Here is a 26,231-nt window from a genome sequence, read left to right as displayed (position 1 = left end):
CTTCGACTGGAAGCCAGTGGAGAGAGCGGAGGAGCGGGGTGACGTGAGAGAACTTGGGAAGGTTGAACACCAGACGGGCTGCGGCGTTCTGGATGAGTTGTAGGGGTTTAATGGCACAGGCAGGGAGCCCAGCCAACAGCGAGTTGCAGTAATCCAGACGGGAGATGACAAGTGCCTGGATTAGGACCTGCGCCGCTTCCTGTGTGAGGCAGGGTCGTACTCTGCGAATGTTGTAGAGCATGAACCTACAGGATCGGGTCACCGCCTTGATGTTGGTGGAGAACGACAGGGTGTTGTCCAGGGTCACGCCAAGGCTCTTAGCACTCTGGGAGGAGGACACAAGGGAGTTGTCAACCGTGATGGCGAGATCATGGAACGGGCAGTCCTTCCCCGGGAGGAAGAGCAGCTCCGTCTTGCCGAGGTTCAGCATGAGGTGGTGATCCGTCATCCACACTGATATGTCTGCCAGACATGCAGAGATGCGATTCGCCACCTGGTTGTCAGAAGGGGGAAAGGAGAAGATTAATTGTGTGTCGTCTGCATAGCAATGATATGAGAGACCATGTGAGGATATGACAGGGCCAAGTGACTTGGTGTATAGCGAGAATAGGAGTGGGCCAAGAACAGAGCCCTGGGGGACACCAGTGGTGAGAGCACGTGGTGCGGAGACAGATTCTCGCCACGCCACCTGGTAGGAGCGACCTGTCAGGTAGGACGCAATCCAAGCGTGCGCGGTGCCGGAGATGCCCAGCTCGGAGAGGGTGGAGAGGAGGATCTGATGGTTCACGGTATCAAAGGCAGCAGATAGGTCTAGAAGGATGAGAGCAGAGGAGAGAGAGTTAGCTTTAGCAGTGCGGAGAGCCTCCGTGACACAGAGAAGAGCAGTCTCAGTTGAATGCCCAGTCTTGAAACCTGACTGATTAGGATCAAGAAGGTCATTCTGAGAGAGATAGCAAGAGAGCTGGCCAAGCACGGCGCGTTCAAGAGTTTTGGAGAGAAAGGAAAGAAGGGATACTGGCCTGTAGTTGTTGACATCGGAGGGATCGAGTGTAGGTTTTTTCAGAAGGGGTGCAACTCTCGCTCTCTTGAAGACGGAAGGGACGTAGCCAGCGGTCAAGGATGCGTTGATGAGCGAGGTGAGGTAGGGGAGAAGGTCTCCGGAAATGGTCTGGAGAAGAGAGGAGGGGATAGGGTCAAGTGGGCAGGTTGTTGGGCGGCCGGCCGTCACAAGACGCGAGAGTTCATCTGGAGAGAGAGGGGAGAAAGAGGTCAAAGCACAGGGTAGGGCAGTGTGAGCAGGACCAGCAGTGTCGTTTGACTTAGCAAACGAGGATCGGATGTCGTCAACCTTCTTTTCAAAATGGTTGACGAAGTCATCCGCAGAGAGGGAGGAGGGGGGGGGGGGGGAGGGGGAGGAGGATTAAGGAGGGAGGAGAAGGTAGCAAAGAGCTTCCTAGGGTTAGAGGCAGATGCTTGGAGTTTAGAGTGGTAGAAAGTGGCTTTAGCAGCAGAGACAGAAGAGGAAAATGTAGAGAGGAGGGAGTGAAAGGATGCCAGGTCCGCAGGGAGGCGAGTTTTCCTCCATTTCCGCTCGGCTGCCCGGAGCCCTGTTCTGTGAGCTCGCAGTGAGTCGTCGAGCCACGGAGCAGGAGGGGAGGACCGAGCCGGCCTGGAGGATAGGGGACAGAGGAAATCAAAGGATGCAGAGAGGGAGGAGAGGAGGGTTGAGGAGGCAGAATCAGGAGATAGGTTGGAGAAGGTTTGAGCAGAGGGAAGAGATGATAGGATGGAAGAGGAGAGAGTAGCGGGAGAGAGAGAGCGAAGGTTGGGACGGCGCAATACCATCCGAGTAGGGGGAGAGTGAGAAGTGTTGGATGAGAGCGAGAGGGAAAAGGATACAAGGTAGTGGTCGGAGACTTGGAGGGGAGTTGCAATGAGATTAGGGAGAGGTACCAGGAGGTAGGGAGAGGTTCATGACATTAGGATAGGTACCGGGAGGTAGGGAGAGGTTCATGAAATTAGGAGAGGTACCGGGAGGTAGGGAGAGGTTCATGACATTAGGAGAGGTACCAGGAGGTAGGGAGAGGTTCATGACATTAGGAGAGGTACCGGGAGGTAGGGAGAGGTTCATGACATTAGGAGAGGTACCGGGAGGTAGGGAGAGGTTCATGACATTAGGAGAGGTACCGGGAGGTAGGGAGAGGTTCATGACATTAGGAGAGGTACCAGGGGGTATGGAGAGGTTCATGACATTAGGAGAGGTACCGGGAGGAAGGGAGAGGTTCATGACATTAGGAGAGGTACCAGCTCCAGGTTGAAGTCATTAGTAGAGCAGGTGGGAGAGAGAAGACAGTCAGACTTAGACTTGCACATACACAGGCTCATACATACACACACACACCCTCTCAATGCATCCCAGAAATCAGACATTCACCTCCAGGCAGTCCTGGTACAGGGTCCAGTTTGGTTCCCATCTCACTGACCCCATCCTTGATGGCCTCCTTCCCTCTGGCTGCCTGGGACCTGGCCAGTCACAACTCATTACAGTACAGGATTACTAGGGAGACTGTCACATGGAGCCCAAATACCCAATAAGTCAACAAGTCTTACACTCTGCTACATCTACAGGGTTGTCCCCATCTGGTTAGAAAGGAGGGACATGCAGTACTTTCTGTTGCTCTCCTCGTAACCCTTGATCTCTTACCTGCCCCACTTGACGGTGAGCCTGAATCCATGGTTGATAATGAGCTTGTTGAAGGACTTCTAAGCGGCGAGCTCAGCCGCCAGCCATGTGGCAAACTGGATGAAGGCACACTGCTGCTTCTGGATGATGGTGGTGGTCAGATCTCCCCAAAATGGTAGAAGCGATTCCAGTAGGAGCACACCACAACAATCTGTCACAGATCGTTGAAACTGCCCCCCAAAAATTATCCTCTGATATTTTGGAAGCCCCCCTACGTCGAGTGTGGTGATGGTCTTACCCTCGGGCGTATCCAGTTGGGGCATGGTGGAGGCTCGTATCAGCAGCTTGTCACCCACAGGGTCGTTGATACCATAGTAATGGTCCATAATGTTCTAGTCTGCCAGGGGATCGTCTGTGTCTGTGGGCCTCTAGTGCCTGGGGTTGTAGAGAGAGAGCGGGAAGGAAGAGTTGTTCCTAGTCAATGCAGGTTGATTTATTGCTCAACAGTACCACCAAGTGAAATTTCAGCATCATTACAAGTCATACAGACAGGAGACAGCCAGGGCTATAGTCAGTCATTGGAATGTATAAACAAGACCCAACTGTAGCGCTTAAAAAGAGATAGAGCTATCGTTTAATGGCATTCTCACCTGTAGGGACACTCCTCTCTTGCACTCTTCCCTTCACCCAGAAGGAGCAGATGTGGGGTCTATTCCTCTTGTAGTAGGGCCAGCTTCAGCAGCATCTCACTGGAGCAGGGGGCCTTACCCAGGAGACCCACCGGCCGTGTCCCATCAGAGTTCCCTATCTGAGGGCACAGGGAGTCGGGGAGATAACAGGGGAAAACACTGGCTGTTGAATTTGCGATCACAGAAATAACAGGGCTGCAGCCTCCTCTCCCCCTCCATACGTCTCTCCCCATATTGTTTGTAGTACTCCTTGTTTACGTCTGACTTCGGCACGTCATCCTTCATGTCCAGCCCGGTGTCTTAAAATCTTTGATTTGGCTACAGGCAGCTCTGGTCAAGACAAAGTAGCCATGGCTTGAATAGGTATTAAGGTGGTGTAGGTAAGACATCTATGACATACCATACTCCAGGTCTGACAGACCATCTTGCTGCAGGTCTGACACACCTCTGTCTTCTTGAAGCACATCCTCGTTCCTGGACACCAGCGGGAACACAGTGAAGGGACTGGCACATATCTAAGGAAGGAGGTGAGAGATGTTCATTAGTTTTGATGAAGAAAATGTACTATTCTAATGTCTTTGGATTTAGGAATGAAAAGGACCAACAAAATGGTATCTTACCTTGCATTCTTCCGCATACTTCTCTTTGTTCTGTCAAAGAAACAAGCATAAAATGTAGGCTTCTGAAGCTTGATATAAACCAAACAGAATCCAAGTGAAGCACAATCCTAATACCAGGCCAGTCACTTCTCTTGAATCATACACTGAACAAAAATATAAACGGAACAATTTCAAAGATTTTACTGAGTTACAGTTCATATAAGAAAATCAGTCGATTGAAATAAATGAATTAGGCACTAATATATAGATACAACATGACTGGGATACAGATGCATCTCTTGGTCACAGATACCTTAACAAATTTAAAAAACACATACGGTTAGCAGATGGTAATGCGAGTGTAGCGAAATGCTTGTGCTTCTCATTCCGACAATGCAGTAATATCTAACAAGTAATCTAAGAAATTCACAACTACCTTATACACACACACAATGTAAGGGGATGGAATAAGAATATGTACATATAAATATATGGATGCGTGATGGCTGTGCGGCATAGGCAAGATGCAGTAGATGGTTTTAAATACAGTATATACATGAGATGAGTAATGTAGGAAATGTAAACATTATTAAAGTGGCATTATTTGTGTACAGATCCTTGCGACTTGGGGTCGTGCATTATCATGCTGAAACATGAAGTGTTGGCGGCAGATGAATGGTACGACAATGGGCCTCAGGATCTCGCCACGGTATATCTGTGCCTTCAAATTGCCATCGATAAAATGCAATTGTGTTCGTCGTCCATAGCGTATGCCTGCCCATACCATAACCCCACAGCCACCATGGGGCACTCTGTTAACAACATTGACATCAGCAAAACGCTCGCCCACACGACGCCATTTGCCCGTTACAGTTGAAACCATGATTCATCTATGAAGAGCACACTCAAGTGTGCCAGTGACCATCGAAGGGGAGCATTTGCCCACTGAAGTCAGTCACGACGTCAAACTGCAGTCAGGTCAAGACCCTGATGAGGACGACGAGCACGCAGATGAGCTTCCCTGAGGCGATTTCTGACAGTTTGTGCAGAAATTCTTAGGTTGTACAAACCCAGTTTCAACAGCTGTCTTGGTGGCTGGTCTCAGAAGATCCTGCAGGTGAAGAAACTGGATGTGGAGGTCCTGGGCTGGCGTGGTTTCACATTGTCTGCAGTTGGTGAGGCCGGCTGGACGTACTGCAAAATTCTCGATAACGGCGTTGGAGGCAGATTATGGTCGAGAAACTAACATTCAATTCTCTGGCAACAGCTCTGGTGGACATTCCTGCAGTCAGCATGACAATTGCACGCTCCCTCAAAACTTAAGGCATTGTGGCATTGTGTTGTGACAAAACGGCACATTTTAGAATGGTCTTTTACTGTCTCCATCACAAGGTGCACTGTGTAATGATCATGTTGTTCAATCTGTCAGGTGGATGGATTACCATGGCAAAGGAGAAATGCTCACTAACAGGGATGTAAACAAATTTGCGCACAAAATTTGAGAGAAAAGCTTTTTGTGAGTATGGAACATTTCTGGATCTTTTATTTCAGCTCGTGAACCTTGGGACCAACACTTTACATGTTGCGTTTATATTTTAGTTCAGTATAAATGACAGACGCAAACTAGCAGCTAAAATATTTAGCCAAATCAAGACAAAGTTAAACTACTCACTATGCAGATGTATGGATTTTCCCCCAAACATGTCTGACACAGAATTTGGAAATCCTGGAGAAGGAAGATATGCAGGTTGAGTAAAACATAAATGCAACCAACACACAGCAATACCATTTTATCATTATAACATCCTCTGGTGGTTTCTCTGGTCCCAAGCCACACCTCTCTTTATGTAACCCTTACCGTGTGTACTCTGGCCCTGTGATTGGTGAAGCGACTTAATAGTGCCTACTCTACCATTTGTAGGAAGTTGGTTTCAGTCCAACTACTAACCTTCAGGTCTTCAATATCAACCACCTCACCAGAAAGCCTAAATATGCCATCCCATCTGGTTTGGCTACTTTGAAGAATCTCAGACATAAAATATATTTTGATTAGTTTAACACTTTTTTGGTTACGACATGATTCCATATGTGTTATTTCATCGTTTGGATGTCTTCACTACTTTTCTACAATGTAGAAAATAGTAAAAATAAAGAAAAACCCTGGAATGAGTAGGTGTGTCCAAACTTTTGACTGGTACTGAATGTAAATGTACATTTGCATAAATTCTTTGTGTCAACCGATGGTGGCACAACACAAAAACCTCAGACTAGGGTCTAAGCTACAACATACGCAAATATGAAGGAAAACTAGTTACCACAGCCACAGTCAAAATTATGGCTAACCCCCAACTAGTTTATTATTATTTATTTTTTTACAATTTATCTTCTTAAAATCTGATTTTAAACCTAACCCTAAGTACAATGCTAACATTATGCCTAACCTTAAATTAAGACCAAAAATAGAATTGGTATGAATTTGTACATTATAGCCAATTATTACTTTGTGACAACCACAGTAGCGGGGGTACGCCGTACCGGTAAAACATGAGCCCATCACAATAAATACAACAAAATATCAAGAAAACTGTAGGCTATAACACCATTATTTATCTTTACCGCATGTGAGGCATGAAGAATGTGCGACTGGACTTGAAAACGGGTGGTATAGCCTACAATGTGGTTTGACGAGAACACTGACATTTTGCCAAGGAGTAGATAAGGGCCCGATACCTAGAGACGCACGGACAGCAGAGGTCGCATTAATTCTGGCCTAATGACAACCACCAAATGTCATGGAACTTTTTGGTGTTTTGTGTAACAGATGTCTCTTTGAGGCTGGAAATATGTTGCAAGTGGATGAAGGTGTGCAGGTAGCCTAGTAAAGGAGCCCTTTAAAGTGAGTTTGACAATCAGATGAAAACAGCATGACTGGTTGTGTTTATGCCACAATAAAAGGTAAAAAAAATTGAAGTTAAATGACAAATGCTTACAACCAGGGCCACAGAGATCTTATTGAATTAATAGGGATTATATAACATCATTCTATGATTAGGCTCAGAAACATTTTTGGTGCATGCACACATAGGAGGTCCCGTAGCAGGAAGAAATTAAAATCTACTTTCACCCCTGGTGGTAACTCGTGACAACCATCAATGAGAGAAGATTTGAAGTAGACAAGATGGAGTTGTACACATTGTTGGATTACTTCATTGAGTAAAAAATGAATGTCATAACGGAGCATTTTCTAATGAAGCAATAAGGCCAAAGGAGGTGTGGTATACTCTGTGCTGCAATATACCACGGCTAATGGCTGTTCCTAAGAACAGCCATTAGCCGTGGTATATTGGCCATATACCACAAACCCCTGAGGTGCCATATTGCTATTACAAAACAGGTTACCAACGTAATTAGAACAGCAAACAATTAGTTTAGCATCATACCTGTGGTAGATTGTCTGATATACCAAAGCTTTCAGCTAATCAGTATCCAGGACCCAAACTAGCCAGTTTATAAATTAAATTATAAACTGGGTGGTTCGAGCCCGGAATGCTGATTGGCTGAAAGCCGTGGCATATCAGACCATATACCATGGGAATGTTTTTTTTATTACTCTTGTCATTATGTTGGTAACCAGTTTATAATAGCAATAAGGCACCTTTGGGGTTTGTGGTATATGCCCAATATACCACGGCTAAGGGCTGTACCCAGGCACTCCGAGTTGCGTCCTGCGTAAGAACAGCCCTTAGCCGTGGTATATTGTCCATATTCCACATCCCCTCGGGCCTTATTCCTTAAACGAACCCCCTGCAACTAGACATGGACATTGCTTGTCTTCCAAGTTGGGAATTGAGGAAGTATCACCAAATTAAGGTTGATCGTAAATTCTCTTTGCTAAGCCAAACATAACCCATTCATAAACGCTAATTGCTTTGGGGAAAATAAGTAACTTATCTTTCATAAGAGCAATAAATCGTTTTTAAAAAACAAAATGTTAAATTACTACATTTTTATTGGGCTAGGGTTCCCCGCAGACATATCTCCACGTTACATCGCTTGTTTAATAGGGCTGGGAATTGCCATGGACCTCACCATACGATGTTCTCACGATACTTAGGTGCTGATTGGCTATGTATTGCGATTCTCACAGTCGTTTATGAAATTTGATACTCTGATTTTATTGCGATTTGATGTTCCAAACATATTGCTCACTATATGTATGCTGCAGAGGGACAAGAGAGCCATGAGAAACAAGCTTCGATCAGTCATGGAAATAAAAGGTGCAGAAAACAAATTGGCTCCCTATTTAAAAAGAAGATGTATAATAATCTATGGGGGGAATACTGGAGTTTTGGTGCAGGTACAGTCAACTAGCGCAAAAATAATATTGCGATATTAATCAAACGATACAATACGATATGCAACTGTACCGATTTTTCCTGCATCCCTAATGTTTACAGAAGCAAGACTAGCTGACACCTGTGCTAATTTGCCATCTATGCGTGCTTAACTAAAAGGTTACATTAAAAAAAAAACATTTAAAAGCTTAACTGTGGAGGAAGTGTAGTTCGTCAAGTGCATGCACACAATTTATGGATCTGTGCAAAACTTTTACATTAAGTGTATAATTTTTTGTTGTTGAAATACTAACGTTTGCTAGCTAGCCTTTGCTAACAAATCATCATCCACATATCGAAGTACTGGCATACTGAAATGAATTACGCCTTTAGTTTATACTTTCATGTACACTCATTTTCCAGGTTAACATACACACTATTCGTTTAACTCCACGATTTAACACGTACCGCGTCTTCCCTATTATGTCAGCTCCTGAGGATGTCGCCATTTTTACTTGTTGCAGGGGAAAAAACAACCCCACTGCGCATGCAACGCCACGAAAATAAAGTCACATTCCACAATGCAACACAAAGCCTTGTACGATACTCATTAATCATTATGCAACTTTATTAATGGACATCTGGAATGAATTGAAGAAGTGCCTGTGAGCTTGCATGTGTGTGTATTTATTTTGATCAAACTTCTTGCCTTAATTAGTATGTGATGGTTTATTCTGCATCATGCTATTTGCAGCAGGGCCCTGTGAGCCAGGGGGTGGAAAACCCCAATTAGCACATTGGAGCGGGTGTTGGAGGATGTTTCAGATTAGGGATCAACACTAATGGAGGCCTAATCCCCTAATATGTATTTAAAGTCATGGAGGAGGCTTTCTGCTGAGAACCACAGACAGGGATTAGAATAGGGCTGGAGCCTTGTGCTTGACAGTGCCACACTTACCTCGACAGAGGCAGGAGGTTGGGCTGAGATAGACATGGAGGTCAACTCCATTACAGTCCCAGCCAGAAATACACTACGTTCAAAAGTTTGGGGTCACTTAGAAATGTCCATGTTTTTTTAAAGAAAAGCAAATTTCTTTGTCCATTAAAATAACATCAAATTGATCCGAAATACAGTGTAGACATTGTTAATGTTGTAAATGATGATTGTAGCTGGAAACAGCAGATTTTTTATGGAGTATCTGCATAGGCGTACAGAGGCCCATTATCAGCAACCATCACTCTTGTGTTCCAATGGTACGTTGTGTTAGCTAATCCAAGTTTATCATCTTAAAAGGCTATTTGATCATTAGAAAACCCTTTTGTAATTATGTTAGCACAGCTGAACTGTTGTTCTGATTAATGAAGCAATAAAACTTTAGACTAGTTGAGTATCAGGAGCATCAGCAGTTGTGGGTTCGAGTACACGCTCAAAATGGCCAGATACAAATACCTTTCTTCTGAAACTTGTCACTCTATTCTTGTTCTGAGAAATGAACGCTATTCCATGCGAGAAATGGCCAACAAACTGAAGATCTCGTACAACGTTGTGTACTACTCACAGAACAGAACAGTGCAAACTGGCTTTAACCAGAATAAAAAGAGTGGGAGGCCCCGGTGCACAACTGAGCAAGAGGGCAAGTACATTATTGTCTAGTTTGAGAAACAGACAACTCACAAGTCCTCAACTTGCAGCTTCATTAAATAGTACCCGCAAAACACCAGTCTGAATGTCAACAGTGCAGAGGCGACTCCGGGATTCTGGCCTTCTAGGCAGAGTTCCTCTGTCCAGTGTCTGTTCTTTTGCTCATCTTAATCTTTTATTTTTATTGGTCAGTCTGAGATATGGCTTTTTCTTTGCAACTCTGCCAAGAAGGCCAGCATCCCAGAGCTGCCTCTTCACTGTTGAAGTTGAGACTGTGTCATTTGGTACAGCAATCTCCTGTGTTTTTCACATGGCACAGTACTCTCCACATCCATGTGAATTAGAGGTCATCTGTCCAGACTCATGCCAGACAGCCACTGTTCCTCCCATCAGAACATCAATAAAGTTTTTAATTATGTGCTCGTCAGACTACATCAGTTTATTGATCGAGTAGCCACAGGCTGTGGCCAGGGCTGATGAGGAGAAGGGGGATGAGTTTAAATGCCTGATACTCGACCATTAGGCCGCAGGACACACAGAGTATTGAGTGAGTACTGCATCTGCTTCATGCGGGGCAAGACAAGGACATAAAAGGTAACTCTCTCAGAGTTGGCTTCATTCTCTTTCCTGGGCTGAGTTGTGTGGTGTTACCCCCCTTGCCCCCTGTCATGTGGCCTGGGTGAGACAGGCAAAACTGTGTTGACCCCTGTCATGATCTGGGGTGAGACAGGCAAAGCTGTGTTTCCCCCTTCAATGTGATCTGGGTGAGACAGGCAAAGCTCTGTTGCCCCCTGTGTCAAACAGGAAAAGCTTTTTGAAGGACGACTTTGTCCCAGGTTTAGGCCCTCTGTAATCAAATCACAGACCACGTGTGTCACAAGGTCAGAGGACAGATGTGTGTGGCGACTTCATTCCCCTAACAACTGATCCTGGGTCGTATTAGTATTTGCTCACAGTGGTTGTGGTATGGACTGAGGAATTAAGAGCTTATCCTAGATCAGTTGCTGAGGGGGAGAAAGTGAACAGGGTTTGGAATGAGACATCTTCTTTGACACAGACACTTGTTGTTTGCCCCTCTCTGTTTTAGAACGAAAAAAGGTGAAGCCATGGAAACGGACAATGTTTCCAGCTATTTATTTGCATAGCCTTCAACTGCAAGTCTCCATTTGAAGTGGTCCACAGTAAATCTTGTATACAAGCAGTATGTTTGTTTTTGGTTTAGTCTGTCAGTGGGGTGTTGTCCATAGCAACCTTGACAAAGATAAGCAATACAAGTCCACATGAAGCGTGGTTAAAATGGCAGTCTACTTGTACTTATTGTTACAGATGACATGTTCATCGGTCTGCCTAGTCCTTGACGAAGGCTTCTTCTGTACAGGGGAGTTTTGCTAAACATTAACACGCATCGCTCGTGGTACGGTTTTGGAACCTTATCTTTCACAACAGCAAGAAATAATTTTCAAGAAACAAAAGGATAAATTGATACACACCTTTGTAATGTTAGTCTTATCTCATGGCCATATATGTGTAACGGAAAAAGCCAGCCAGAAACGTGTTGTCACTGAAAAATACTGTCGGCTGCAACTGGGCTGAAGCTGATTAAAACAGTGTACAGTAAGTGTATATTTTGCATTTGTGAAATTATTTTGATGTGATATGAAAGTAGAGGGATTTATGTTTCTAGAACCCTATTGTAATTGAGAATCAATTCAAGTTTAGATGGAGTATTTGTCTGTTTTGGCTGCCAGAGACAGGCTATCTCTGAAAATAACATATAAAGTCCTTTGACCTTGAGAAGTAAAGCTTGGCTCCTTAAGAGCACACCTTGGGCTAAAATCGGATGACTATTGAGTTGTTTTTGGACGAATGCCTCCTGGGTTGGGGTCTTCACTGGTCTGGAGAGCCTCTTGAAAGTAGTGGGGGGGGACAATGGTCTGAATTGTGTGATTGGTATTTAAATGCAGCCATAATCTCAGTATTTGGCAAGCAGTACTTGAATGAATGAATATCACACATTTTCAACCTATGTATTATTAACAGTTAGAAAGTATTTGTCAAGTCTTTCATCTTTATTACTAAATCAACACATTGAAACATTGCGTGGACTGGCTATCAAAAAGATGAGTTTAATATGTAATTTGGGTGAACTAACTATCCATTAAAGACTTTAGCCTCTTCAGGGACAATGCTGTGCTGGCGCCCTCTGTTGACCATTGTTGGGCAGAGCCGCATAGCTCTGCAAAAAGAGAGACACTCTCAAATTTCTCTCCCATCAGACAAGTCTGTAAGAAGTAGAACGGCAGACCGGAGCCGCTGGTAAAGCAAGACGTAAGCACCGGGTGAGCTTGGGTTGAATCCAAACATTCAATCTACCAGATCGTCTCTAGGCTTTCACTCGGACCTTGAGAAGGTGAGTGTGGCGAAGTAAAACCTTTACTGGTGCAAATGTTTTGGTCAAGACGAGCTCAACGCTGCTCAATCGTTCAATTACTAGCCTCGACTGGCTTGCTATCTTGGCGCAGATTGAAAATGCAGCCACAGTTTCGGCCTGAATTTCCCCTGGATCGAAAATGAAGCCCGGGGAAAGAGTTGAATCCCAGAGCTGCTTTTGGCTACTCAATAGGAAGTCCACCGTTTTGGTGAATTCTTGTCGAAGTTTTTTGCCTGGAATTATATGTAGGGGTGTTGGAATGTCTGCATCAAGCAAGCGAAACCCCGTGATACAATTTAGCACGAACAAGAAAGAAAGTAACTTGTTATTGTAACTTTGTGGTATGGCAGTATCGTTAGCAGGCTATTGATTGTTGCTGTTTCTGACGCAGTAGGATACAATGTAACGTTAACTGTAAAGTATTGTTTTATTGTTATGTAGCCTGATGAGTGTGCTTAAAAACATTCTGAAAACACTGCTGACGTGGGAAAACAACTTGCTGTGTTATGCCTTCATTTATTGCAATGTGTAGTGGAATTACGCGAGAACATTTATATATTCTTGTACCTAAAGATGGATAAAAAAATGTTTGCTTGGAAAATACGTGTTTTCCCCCCTCCTGATTGCATCCAGCAATTCATTTTTGATTCAATAACGTTTCACATGACAGTGGAAAGTTGCTTATGTCCCGCTAGGACTGACTGATGTGAAGAGAATAGGCAGTACGGTATTTCTTAGCTTTTTAGGCTTCTTGCATAATAAACGACAGTATCCACACTAAATTAGATATTTGATTAGCTGTAAGCTATATAACCTCCTTCATGGGGTGATGCACATATGTTTCTACACGTTGTTACGCACACATTTTCCTATTGAGTCAGTCAGACAGCTTTCACATAGAGGCGTGCTATATCAGATACTGTATATAAACATTTGACTCCTCGGCGGGAACAGGAGCAGTCTAGACCTGCCTGAAATTTGTAGCCTGGGGTCTTGTTTTATATTGTGTGTGAGAGAAAGTTAGGGAGACTATTCATTTAGCTGTGTCTTTGTGTTCGGCAATCTATCCATTCTCTCAATCTCAGCCTTTGCTTATGAAAGCAGGACCAGGGCCCTTATCCACAAAGCGTCTCAGAGTAGGAGTGCTGAGCTAGCATCAGTTTGGACTTTTAGATGTGAATGAATATGATTGTATGTACTGATCCTAGATCAGCTCTCATACTCTGACACACTTTGTGGATAACGACCCAGGAACATGTTTGGGAGAAAGCTTGTCACCAAAAAGCCTGTGTTTTCCTCTACTGTGCTTTGGGAAACAGGAGGGCTATTTTATTGGATAAAAACTCAAGTCAGAATTGCATTAATTTGATAAAATCCATTGTGAAATGTTGAGACTTGCTTTTGTGTTCTGTCTGACTTGCTTGTGTGTTCCATCTGATAGTTCTGACTACCAAGCCTTCTGTGATCAGGTGTTCTGAATGTTCCATGCTGCTGCTGCTCCTTCATCCCAATGGGATGTTATATTGGCTATGTAAGGTTGGGTAGCCTAGTGGTTAGAGCGTTGGGCTAGTAACCGAACAGTTGCAAGTTCGAATCCTCAAGCTGACAAGGTACAAATCTGTTGTTCTGCCCCTGAACAAGGCTGTTAACCCACTGTTCCTAGGCTGTCATTGAAAATAAGAATTTGTTCTTAACTGACTTGCCTAGTTAGATAAAGGTCAAATAAACATGTTATACATATGCTGCTACTGTCTAACCTATAGCATGTCATGTTATTCATGACTAGTTTATGCAGTTTATGTTGATGGGAACCACAGTCCCAACAACATGCCAGTTCGTGTATTTTTCCATGTCATGTGCCCTGCTCAGTGTGTGTGGGGGGCCAATCCAGAACCCAGTCTATAGAATGAGAGTGGAACCAGGCAACCTTCCAATGAATTAGGGCCCCTGACCCTATCCTTCTACCCAGTACAGGACTGCCTGCCCCCATAGTCCATCCATTGGCTGTTCCATACAGTCCGTCACACTATGACTTCACCCCCTACTAGAGCTGGTCCTCTGTACACTCTGGCCAATTGAATGTAAGGAATGCATTCATTTAGATGTTTATATAGGATATTTATTCAGATTAGCATAATGCTGACTGTGTCCAATATGTTGAAATTGGACGTCTTTGAAAAGACACTCTTGAAATTGAGTTTTTGTTTCTCTGTTTAATTCAATTCTGATTGGCATTCAGTAGGCCACTGACTGGGAGAGTGTTGTCGAAGTAAACACATTGGACGGTACTACTACAGTAGAAGTCAGTATAAGAGTACTACTACTACTACAGTAGAAACCAGCATTGGTGTACTACTACTACAGTAGAAACAAGTATTAGAGTACTACACTACGATTACTACTACTACCACAGTAGAAACCAGTATTAGAGTATTACTACTACTATTACTACAGTGAAACCAATATTATTGTACTACAACTAATACTACAGTAGAAACCAGTATTAGAGTACTACTACTACTACTACAGTAAAAACCAGTATTAGTGTACTACTTCTACTCTTACTACTACAGTAGAAACCAGTATTAGTGTACTACTACTACATTAGAAACCAGTATCCATATACTACTACTACAGTAGGAACCAGTATTGGAGTACTACTACTACAGTAGAAACCAGTATTACTGTACTACTACTACTCTTACTACTACAGTAAAAAACACTATTAGTGTACTACTACTACTACTCTTACTACTACAGTAGGAACCAGTATTCGAGTACTACAACTACAGTAGGAACCAGTATTAGTACTACTACAACAACAGTAGGAACCAGTATTAGAGTACTATTACCACAGTAGGATCCAGTATTAGAATACTACTACTACAGTAGGAACCAGTATTCGAGTACTACTACTACTACAGTAGGAACCAGTATTCGAGTACTACTACTACAGTAGGAACCAGTATTAGTACTACTACTACAAGTACAGTAGGAACCATATTTGAGTACTACTACAGTAGGAACCAGTATTAGAGTACTACTACTACTACTGTAGGACCCAGTATTAGAGTACTACGACTACTACAGTAGGTACCAGTATTAGAGTACTACTACTACTACAGTAGGAACCAGTATTAGAATACTACTACTACAGTAGGACCCAGTATTAGAGTACTACTACTACTACAGTAGGACCCAGTACTAGAATACTACTACTACAGTAGGAACCAGTATTAGTTAATCACCAGATAGTAACCTTGAGTTATTTTGAATAGAAAAAATATTAAGGTATTCAGATTTTTGGCAGTCACGAGGGTGTCCACTTGTATGTGTAAGTTTGTGTGTGTGTGCATAGCAGTGTGGCAGTGTGTTTATGTGTGGCCTTGTCTGTGAGTACAACGTATGTAGCTGAACACGCGTGTGTGTGTGCGTGCCTGAACCCGCTAGTATGCAGTAGATCATATTACTGAATGATTAGCCACAGCCTCCTTTCCCCCAGCGGCCCAGGGAAATGATTTTCCTCTGTCATAATTCCCCCACTGAATTATCCTGGCCAGTGACTCATACACACATACCATATAGGCTTAGTTACTGTGCACGGTAGTGATGATGACTCTCACTCAGGAGAAGGGAGATGAGATGAGGTAAACCCCTTTTGACGATAATCATTAGATGGTCATGACTCACGGTCGGAAGGACGAAATTGGGCTATATTGTAAGAATTCCTGAGCACAGTATGTAATTTATTCTTAATCAAAGATTAGGAGATAGGGTCGGTGTTAAGGTAGCATGGGGTGTGTGAAAAGCGCTTTACAAATGAATTGAATTATTCTTTTAAATGATTCCCAGGACGGCTGGTGTGTTAGACTAGTGAAAAGGTTAAACTAATGTTTATGGTTAAAGGGGCCGTGTAGTAAAAAACAGGATTTTCCACTATGTTGTTTGAAAAACCGCCTGAATTTTCAGTTTGTTTGCGGGGTGGGTTTTTTGGACTACCAGGCGGTCTAAGTTAATAGACCAATAAGAGTTTGCCCTCCTATCTGCCAATAACAGCTAGTTTTCAGGTTACATATCCCGCCCATTAGGTTCCTCCAATTAGGCGCTTCTCTCCGACCACTCCCAGACAGTTGTTGCTTGAGAAATTGCATTTAGCTAAATAGCTATTTTTGTTTCATTTTAATCAAAAACAATCACAGTAAGGTACATAATTGTTATCCAGAAATGATTTGATATTGAGATAAAAAAAAACGCTGTGTTGGGCATTTTTTTAAATATTGGATTTGTGGTCAGAAAGTTCAATACATGGGTTTCTCATAATATAGCTGGGAGATCAGCCCGCTGATGAGGTGTTGATGACCCTGTAGGATGTCCCTCAGGCTGGGGCTAATTTAGGAGTGGGAGACTGGGAGTCAGTGGGAGACTGGGAGTCAGTGGGAGACTGGGAGTCAGTGGGAGACTGGGAGTCAGTGGGAGACTGGGAGTCAGTGGGAGACTGGGAGTCAGTGGGAGACTGGGAGTGGGAATGAATGTGGCTGAAGTGAAGAAACGAGAAGTCCCAGAAACAGAATAGCCTTGAAACCCACTGTGTCCCCATATCTCGTCAGACGGACATCACAACGCCGCCAGAAACACATCATAACTAGGCAGTCGAGCCTGGAGGAATTCAGCTCGTTGTAAAGTTTGGAGATGGATGGGGGGCTCAGGTGGGCAGGGGAGAGAGAGAGGGGAGAGGTGGAGGTGCATTTCCAAGGTGCTGCTCACCCCCTGGGCTGGAATCAGATACATTCCAGAGACTCCTCTAGCCAGGGATAATGGAGGTATGGGGTGTAGCATTACACCACATCACACATGATTGGATGGTGAGGGCTGGGAAAGTGAGAGGAGAACGGTGGCCTCTTTATAGCTCTATGTAGCTCCAGTTTCCTATAAGAGACAAGGAGACCTGCCAAATTGAGAGTAGGCCTACTAGTTAAAGTTACAGGAGACATGTCTGGGCTTGGTCTTCTCATGGCTCACCTATATGTTGCCTTCTCCTGTTTCTGGTTCGCCTTGCTTTACAGTTTCACTAAATCTTCCCAATGTCATAGAGGATGCTAATTACATTGTTATTACAGAGGTATAACAGCAATTGATGTAAATTGTTTCCCAATAAGATTGAGTTGCATTTTATCTGATGCCAACAGAGCTCTGATTACATCTCCAAATCTCAAACAGAGTTTGGACCAGTTTTGCCCATCTACATGAGCTCTGTATGTATATGGCTGTGGTTAGCCTAAGTCCTATACATTTCCCTGACAAACGGCTATGTAAAAGCCCTTTCACACACATGAATCTAAGAAGAGCTGAATAATAATAGAAAGATAAAGATTAGAGTGCCATGTAGACTGGCCGATATTAGTAGTGTGTATAAGAGACTTTCATTCAAACCCCTAGTGACCTGCTGTGTTTTCTCTCTTTCTCTCTCTGTCGCTTTTTATCTTTCTCTGCTACGAAAGGTTATTTATACTCAAAGATGTAAAATGTTGCCTGTTTTATTTAGTGGTTTAAAACAAGCTGGCTTGATGGTAATGGACTTCACCTCAGTGTTTGGCGCGGGCCCTCGGGGCATGGTTACAGTCACACAGCATGGAAGCACTCCAGTGCTAGCAGCGCTACGCTAGCTCTTAATGAAGGCATTTTAGAGTGGGAGAGAGAGAGAGTAGTGTAGTCTGTTAATGGGAATGAACTGCTTCACCGCTGGATGCTATGATCGTGTCCTCATGATAAGTACTATCGCTTACCAGATCTAATGAAATATGTTTTGTGGATCAATTTAGCCATTATTTGTGTGCGGGTGTGTACCGTCATTGTGTGTTTGTGCGTGCACCTGCCTGCGCGCATCGTTGTGTGTGTGTGTGTGTGTGTGTGTGTGTGTGTGTGTGTGTGTGTGTGTGTGTGTAGGTACGGGGGTTTGAGACTCAGGGTTTAAGGAATAATGGTTGTGGGGGAGTAAAGCTCAGTGGGGGTATAAGGGGGACAGGTGGAAGGGACACTTCTCTGTTTACCCACTTGGCCCTGCGTGCACTTTGATACCTCACACAGTCACACCCAGTAGGCCTCAGTCAGAGCTGTAGAGCTGTCCACAGGCAAACCACCATGACCTCTATCTATCTATGGTTTGTGGTTAATTTCTCTCTCTCCCCCTCTCGCGCTCTCGCTCAGTCTCTGTCTCTCTCTCTCCCCTCTCTCTGTCTCTTCTCTCTCTCTCCTCTCGTCTCTCTCTCTCTGTCTCTCTCTCCTTTCTGTCTCTCTCTCTGTCTCTCTCTCTGTCTCTCTCTCCTCTCTCTGTCTCTCTTTGTGTCTCTTTCTGTCTCTCTCTTTGTGTCTCTCTCTCTCTCTCTCACTCTCTCTCTTTGTGTCTCTCTCTCCGTCTCTCTCTCCGTCTCTCTCCGTCTCTCTCTCCGTCTCTCTCTCCATCTCTCTCTCCCTCCTGTCTCTCTCGCTCTCTCTGTCTCTCCTGTCTCTCTCGCTCTCTCCACTCTCTCATCTCTCTCATCTGGTGTCCAAGCGGCTCCATCCGCAGGGCATCTGGTGCTGAGCGGCTCCATGTGGTCCAACTGTAAACACAGTGCTCTGTGTGCGTGTTAATGCTCATGCTAACCGCCCACATCTAAACAGGTCAGCCTCATAGCCTCTGGAGTGATACTTGTATTGCCTTAAAGTCTTTTAATGAATTTTTATCTTGTTATTAACACTTTATTCTAGCTAGCTATTTGTGTAGGTAGCTATCAAGTAAACAAAATTAGAGAGCGTGCTGGGTTGGTTAGGGTCAGTTCCATTTCATTTCCAAGTCGGGAGTTGTGTATCGGCCACTGCAAAATTGACCATAGCCAATTTCCCACAGCGTCTTTCTCTGTTTTGAATAACTGAATGCAGAGAATTTAATTGGCTTTGACCCCCAGCTCCTCTGCCAGCTTGGACTGTGCCCCTCGGCTGCCCTGTCTGCCCGCCTGCTGTCCATCTGTGTGTCTGCCCATCCTGGGTGGCATGGGGGTCTGTGGGACAGGTGTTGGCATGCAGGGGGTCAGTACCCAACCACACATACAGCTGTGGCACCTATACACAAAGTGGACCCCGCAGGCTGCAGGTGACAGGACGATGGATGGGGGTTGGTAGGGGAGGGCAAATTAAAATAGGGTCTCTCGTTTGAAACGACATCAGGGGCAACACGGCTGACTAGACTGTGTGGGTTTTTGGGTCACTGTGTTTAGGCCCCAGGTTGCCCGTGGCAGTAGGAGTAGATTCAGGGGCTGTTTGGGTGTTGGGACTAACTGAGGGATGGGGTCTTGTCGAGTCCACACAAACAAAAACAGCACCCTTCCCTTCCCCCTTTAGGAGTGTTAAGTGGCCGGATATTCCCCTGAATGGGACACAGGTGTTGGCCCAGGCTGTGTGTGTGTGTGTGTGTGTGTGTTTCTGCTGGGTTCTGGTGTGTGTTGTGGCCGTGTGTGTGTGCATGTGCATGTTGTGGCCTGGTGTTTGTGTATGTTGTGGCTCTGTGTATGTGTGTGTGTTGGGGCCTGGTGTGTGTGTGTTGGGGCCCGGTTTGTGTGTGTGTGTTTGATAGGCCCATTGTGTGTGTTGGTTTTATCATCTTAATGAGGCCTGCTCAGAGCTCAGTGGCTCTCAATGGGCCGTAGGTCTCTCCATCCTAGCCTGCTGCGTGAGGGGTGGAGGAGTGGAGAAGGGCCCATATAATGAGGAAGAGTGGGTGGTTTTATAACAGACTTCCCTAACACAGACGTAAACACGCTCCAAAGAGGTCTCAGGATTCTTCAGCCCTGATCAGGTTTGATATTCAAACTAACCTCACTCTCCTCTCTCTCCTCCCCTCTTCCCCTCATCCTCCCGTCTTCCCCTCATCCTTCCCTCTTCCCCTCATCCTTCCCTCTCCCCTTCATCATTCCCTCTTCCCCTCATCCTTCCCTCTCCCCTTCATCATTCACTCTTCCCCTCATCCTTCCCTCTACCCCTCCTCATCCCCTGTTCCCCTCCCCATCCCCTCCTCATCCCCTCTTCCCCTCCTCCTTCCTTCTTCCCTTCCCTCTTCCCCTCCTCCTTCCCTTACTCCATTCTTTTGAATACTGGTCTGTGTTGGAGCAGAGCTTCTCCAACATGTGTTGTGACCCACCTAAAGCCTTTCAGACATTCCAACATTGAGATTTTCTTATGACCCATGACCAAAGACCATGTTTCTATCACCAACCTGACTTATGAGCTAAGGGGGACTGGCCACGAACCAGCATGAGAAACACTGCAGTAGAAGTCTTGTGTAATGAGAAGAGTTGTTGTGGTGTCGTCGTCCCCCCCAAACCACCCTGCTCTACCCTCTGTAGGGGTTGTCTGTATGGTGACGTCACCATCCTCAGTGCTCCATCCCTCTGGTGTTGAGTTACAACACTTGGGTGTGCTCTGGGGTCAAAAACACACACACACTCTGACCCATCTGTAGGATGAGACTAGGGTGAGGTAATGGGTCATTGACCTCCCAGTAACCCTCCATGTTTAGGTGTCTCTCTGTTTGCGGTAGCTGATCTCACTGTTTGTTAGTAACTCTGTGACCTCTACATATGATGAAGCTCCTGGCCTGTGAATAAGAACTATACAGTGGATCTCGACAGCCGAAATAAAACCTCCCTTGTCTCGCTCCCCTCCTCCTCTTCCCTGTCTCCCTCCCACCCATCTCCGCCCCCCTCCCAGCCCCAAAGCACTGCTCTCATTTCTCTCTACCTCCCCCTGTGCTTTTGTCTCCAGCACCTTCTCCTGGTCTCTCGCTCTCTCTCTCTCTGTCTCTCTCTCCCAATTCAATTTAATTCAATTCTCTCTCTCTCTCTCCTTTTTATTTCTTTATTTTTAAATTCCAGAATCCATTTCTTGTGCCCCCAGGCGCTCTCCAGCGATGGCTGGAGACGTTGTGGCAAATTAAATTTGGTCTCCCGCTCTCTCTCCCAGGACCCGCGCGGGCTCAATGGAACGACAGTAGGAGGGAGAGCGAGGGAGGAAAAACCCAATTTCTCATGCATTACTTTCTCTATCCTCAGGGCTTTTAATGGAGTAACACCGTCCCTCTCTCTTTCCCTCCCCTCTCTCCTGCTGTTCTTACTCTCACAGCCCAAATCTAGCCTATAAGGAACTAGGCTCCTTTTACTACTGCTAGGCCTACCAACCAAAGTCTTCTCTGACTCATTGCGTCTGGATATTGGAGGAACCTAACTGTACTATAATGACTCTTGGTGAGATTGGTTGTCAGTGTCTGTCTATGCTGCTGTACATCAGTCATATCCTTTATTGGGCTTGTCTTGCTCTGTTAATATTTATCAGAAGAATCCTCTCAGCAAGACCCCAGTCCTCTACTGTTATACACCTAGGACTATACCCCAGTCCTCTGCTGTTATAGACCTAGGACTATACTCCAGTCCTCTACTGTAATAGACCTAGGACTATACCCCAGTCCTCTACTGTTATAGACCTAGGACTATACCCCAGCCCTCTACTGTTATAGACCTAGGACTATACCCCAGTTCTCTACTGTTATAGACCTAGGACTATACACCAGTCAACTACTGTTATAGACCTAGGACTATACCCCAGTCCTCTACTGTTATAGACCTAGGACTATACCCCAGTCCTCTACTGTTATAGACCTAGGACTATACCCCAGTCCTCTACTGTTATAGACCTTGGACTATACCCCAGTCCTCTACTGTTATAGACCTAGGACTATACCCCAGCTCTCTGCTGTTATAGACCTAGGACTATACCCCAGTCCTCTGCTGTTATAGACCTAGGACTATACCCCAGTCCTCTACTGTTATAGACCTAGGACTATACCTCAGTCCTCTACTGTTATAGACCATGGTAGATACTCCAGCCCTCCACTTTTATAGACCCATGTAGATACCCCAGCCCTCCACTGTTATAGACCATGGTAGATACTCCAGCCCTCCACTGTTATAGACCTAGGTAGATACCCCAGCCCTCCACTTTTATAGACCTATGTAGATACCCCAGCCCTCCACTTTTATAGACCCATGTAGATACCCCAGCCCTCCACTTTAATAGACCCAGGTAGATACCCCAGCCCTCCACTTTTATAGACCCAGGTAGATACCCCAGCCCTCCACTTTTATAGACCCATGTAGATACCCCAGCCCTCCACTGTTATAGACCCATGTAGATACCCCAGTCCTCCACTTTTATAGACCTATGTAGATACCCCAGCCCTCCACTGTTATAGACCATGGTAGATACTCCAGCCCTCCACTTTAATAGACCTATGTAGATACCCCAGCCCTCCACTTTAATAGACCTCGGTAGATACCCCAGCCCTCCACTGTTATAGACCTATGTAGATACCCCAGCCCTCCACTGTTATAGACCCATGTAGATACCCCAGCCCTCCACTGTTATAGACCCATGTAGATACTCCAGCCCTCCACTTTTATAGACCATTGTAGATACTCCAGCCCTCCACTTTTATAGACCATTGTAGATACTCCAGCCCTCCACTTTTATAGACCATTGTAGATACTCCAGCCCTCCACTTTTATAGACCATTGTAGATACTCCAGCCCTCCACTTTAATAGACCTAGTTAGATACTCCAGCCCTCCACTTTTATAGACCCATGTAGATACTCCAGCCCTCCACTTTTATAGACCCATGTAGATACTCCAGCCCTCCAACGCTATAGACCTAGGTAGATACTCCAGCCCTCCACTTTTATAGACCTTTGTAGATACCCCAGCCCTCCACTGTTATAGACCATTGCAGATACTCCAGCCCTCCACTTTTATAGACCCATGTAGATACTCCAGCCCTCCAATGCTATAGACCCATGTAGATACCCCAGCCCTCCACTTTAATAGACCCATGTAGATACTCCAGCCCTCCACTTTTATAGACCCAGGTAGATACCCCAGCCCTCCACTTTTATAGACCTAGTTAGATACTCCAGCCCTCCACTTTTATAGACCCATGTAGATACTCCAGCCCTCCACTTTTATAGACCCATGTAGATACTCCAGCCCTCCAATGCTATAGACCCATGTAGATACCCCAGCCCTCCACTTTAATAGACCTAGGTAGATACCCCAGCCCTCCACTTTTATAGACCTATGTAGATACCCCAGCCCTCCACTTTAATAGACCTATGTAGATACCCCAGCCCTCCACTTTAATAGACCCATGTAGATACCCCAGCCCTCCACTTTAATAGACCTAGGTAGATACTCCAGCCCTCCACTTTTATAGACCCATGTAGATACCCCAGCCCTCCACTTTTATAGACCCATGTAGATACCCCAGCCCTCCAATGCTATAGACCTCGGTAGATACCCCAGCCCTCCACTGTTATAGACCCATGTAGATACTCCAGCCCTCCACTGTTATAGACCTAGGTAGATACTCCAGCCCTCCACTTTTATAGACCCATGTAGATACCCCAGCCCTCCAATGCTATAGACCTAGGTAGATACCCCAGCCCTCCACTTTTATAGACCCATGTAGATACCCCAGCCCTCCACTTTTATAGACCTATGTAGATACCCCAGCCCTCCACTTTTATTGACCTATGTAGATACCCCAGCCCTCCACTGTTATAGACCTATGTAGATACCCCAGCCCTCCACTGTTATAGACCTATGTAGATACCCCAGCCCTCCACTGTTATAGACCTATGTAGATACCCCAGCCCTCCACTTTTATAGACCCATGTAGATACCCCAGCCCTCCACTTTTATAGACCTATGTAGATACTCCAGCCCTCCACTGTTATAGACCTATGTAGATACCCCAGCCCTCCACTGTTATAGACCTATGTAGATACCCCAGCCCTCCACTGCTATAGACCCATGTAGATACCCCAGCCCTCCACTGTTATAGACCTAGGTAGATACTCCAGCCCTCCACTGTTATAGACCTATGTAGATACCCCAGCCCTCCACTTTAATAGACCTATGTAGATACCCCAGCCCTCCACTGTTATAGACCTATGTAGATACTCCAGCCCTCCACTGTTATAGACCCATGTAGATACCCCAGCCCTCCACTTTTATAGACCTATGTAGATACCCCAGCCCTCCAATGCTATAGACCATGGTAGATACTCCAGCCCTCCACTTTAATAGACCTAGGTAGATACTCCAGCCCTCCACTTTTATAGACCCATGTAGATACCCCAACCCTCCACTTTTATAGACCTATGTAGATACCCCAGCCCTCCACTGTTATAGACCATGGTAGATACTCCAGCCCTCCACTGTTATAGACCCATGTAGATACCCCAGCCCTCCACTTTAATAGACCTATGTAGATACCCCAGCCCTCCACTTTAATAGACCCATGTAGATACCCCAGCCCTCCACTGTTATAGACCTATGTAGATACTCCAGCCCTCCACTGTTATAGACCATTGTAGATACTCCAGCCCTCCACTTTTATAGACCATTGTAGATACTCCAGCCCTCCACTTTAATAGACCTAGGTAGATACTCCAGCCCTCCACTTTTATAGACCCATGTAGATACTCCAGCCCTCCAATGCTATAGACCCATGTAGATACCCCAGCCCTCCAATGCTATATACCTAGGTAGATACTCCAGCCCTCCACTTTTATAGACCTTTGTAGATACCCCAGCCCTCCACTGTTATAGACCATTGCAGATACTCCAGCCCTCCACTTTTATAGACCCATGTAGATACCCCAGCCCTCCAATGCTATAGACCCATGTAGATACTCCAGCCCTCCACTTTTATAGACCATTGCAGATACTCCAGCCCTCCACTTTTATAGACCCATGTAGATACCCCAGCCCTCCACTTTAATAGACCTAGGTAGATACCCCAGCCCTCCATTTTAATAGACCTAGGTAGATACTCCAGCCCTCCACTTTTATAGACCCATGTAGATACCCCAGCCCTCCAATGCTATAGACCTAGGTAGATACCCCAGCCCTCCACTTTTATAGACCTATGTAGATACCCCAGCCCTCCACTTTTATAGACCTATGTAGATACCCCAGCCCTCCACTTTTATAGACCCATGTAGATACCCCAGCCCTCCACTTTTATAGACCTATGTAGATACCCCAGCCCTCCACTTTTATAGACCTATGTAGATACTCCAGCCCTCCACTTTTATAGACCTATGTAGATACCCCAGCCCTCCACTTTTATAGACCTATGTAGATACCCCAGCCTTCCACTGTTATAGACCTATGTAGATACCCCAGCCCTCCACTGTTATAGACCTAGGTAGATACCCCAGCCCTCCACTTTTATAGACCCATGTAGATACCCCAGCCCTCCACTTTTATAGACCCATGTAGATACCCCAGCCCTCCACTTTTATAGACCTAGGTAGATACTCCAGCCCTCCACTTTTATAGACCTATGTAGATACTCCAGCCCTCCACTGTTATAGACCTATGTAGATACCCCAGCCCTCCACTGTTATAGACCTAGGTAGATACTCCAGCCCTCCACTGTTATAGACCTATGTAGATACCCCAGCCCTCCACTTTAATAGACCTATGTAGATACCCCAGCCCTCCACTGTTATAGACCTATGTAGATACTCCAGCCCTCCACTGTTATAGACCCATGTAGATACCCCAGCCCTCCACTTTTTTAGACCTATGTAGATACCCCAGCCCTCCAATGCTATAGACCATGGTAGATACTCCAGCCCTCCACTTTAATAGACCTAGGTAGATACTCCAGCCCTCCACTTTTATAGACCCATGTAGATACCCCAGCCCTCCACTTTAATAGACCCATGTAGATACCCCAGCCCTCCACTTTTATAGACCC

At 45.3% G+C, this 26,231-nt stretch overlaps 1 protein-coding gene, 1 long non-coding RNA gene and 1 pseudogene across 3 annotated transcripts in view; 1 reads left to right on the top strand and 2 right to left on the bottom strand.

Moving 5' to 3' along the window:
* Window positions 1–947: 947 nt before the first annotated feature.
* Window positions 948–3,497, bottom strand: LOC106611859 (pre-mRNA-splicing factor RBM22-like; annotated as a pseudogene). Its single transcript, XR_014378659.1, has 4 exons — window positions 3,334–3,497; window positions 2,705–3,118; window positions 2,435–2,523; window positions 948–1,168 (listed from the first exon to the last, which is right to left on the bottom strand). The product of XR_014378659.1 is annotated as a pre-mRNA-splicing factor RBM22-like (transcript).
* Window positions 3,498–3,499: 2 nt separating this feature from the next.
* Window positions 3,500–8,874, bottom strand: LOC123744659 (uncharacterized). Its single transcript, XR_006771050.1, has 4 exons — window positions 8,774–8,874; window positions 5,644–5,697; window positions 3,993–4,022; window positions 3,500–3,887 (listed from the first exon to the last, which is right to left on the bottom strand). It is a non-coding gene; the product is annotated as an uncharacterized LOC123744659 (long non-coding RNA).
* A 3,320-nt stretch (window positions 8,875–12,194) lies between these two features.
* Window positions 12,195–26,231, top strand: part of LOC106611870 (bifunctional heparan sulfate N-deacetylase/N-sulfotransferase 1) — a 93,242-nt gene continuing 79,205 nt past the window's right edge. The window contains exon 1 of the mRNA XM_014212488.3: window positions 12,195–12,357. The gene's annotated coding sequence lies outside the window, so the exon portion shown is untranslated. The remainder of the gene's footprint in view (window positions 12,358–26,231) is intronic.

The sequence above is a fragment of the Salmo salar genome, chromosome 09 (assembly GCF_965601325.2).
Source record: "Salmo salar chromosome 09, fSalSal1, whole genome shotgun sequence".
NCBI classification, from domain to species: Eukaryota; Metazoa; Chordata; class Actinopteri; order Salmoniformes; family Salmonidae; genus Salmo; species Salmo salar.
This window is presented reverse-complemented; position numbering and strand designations above follow the sequence as displayed.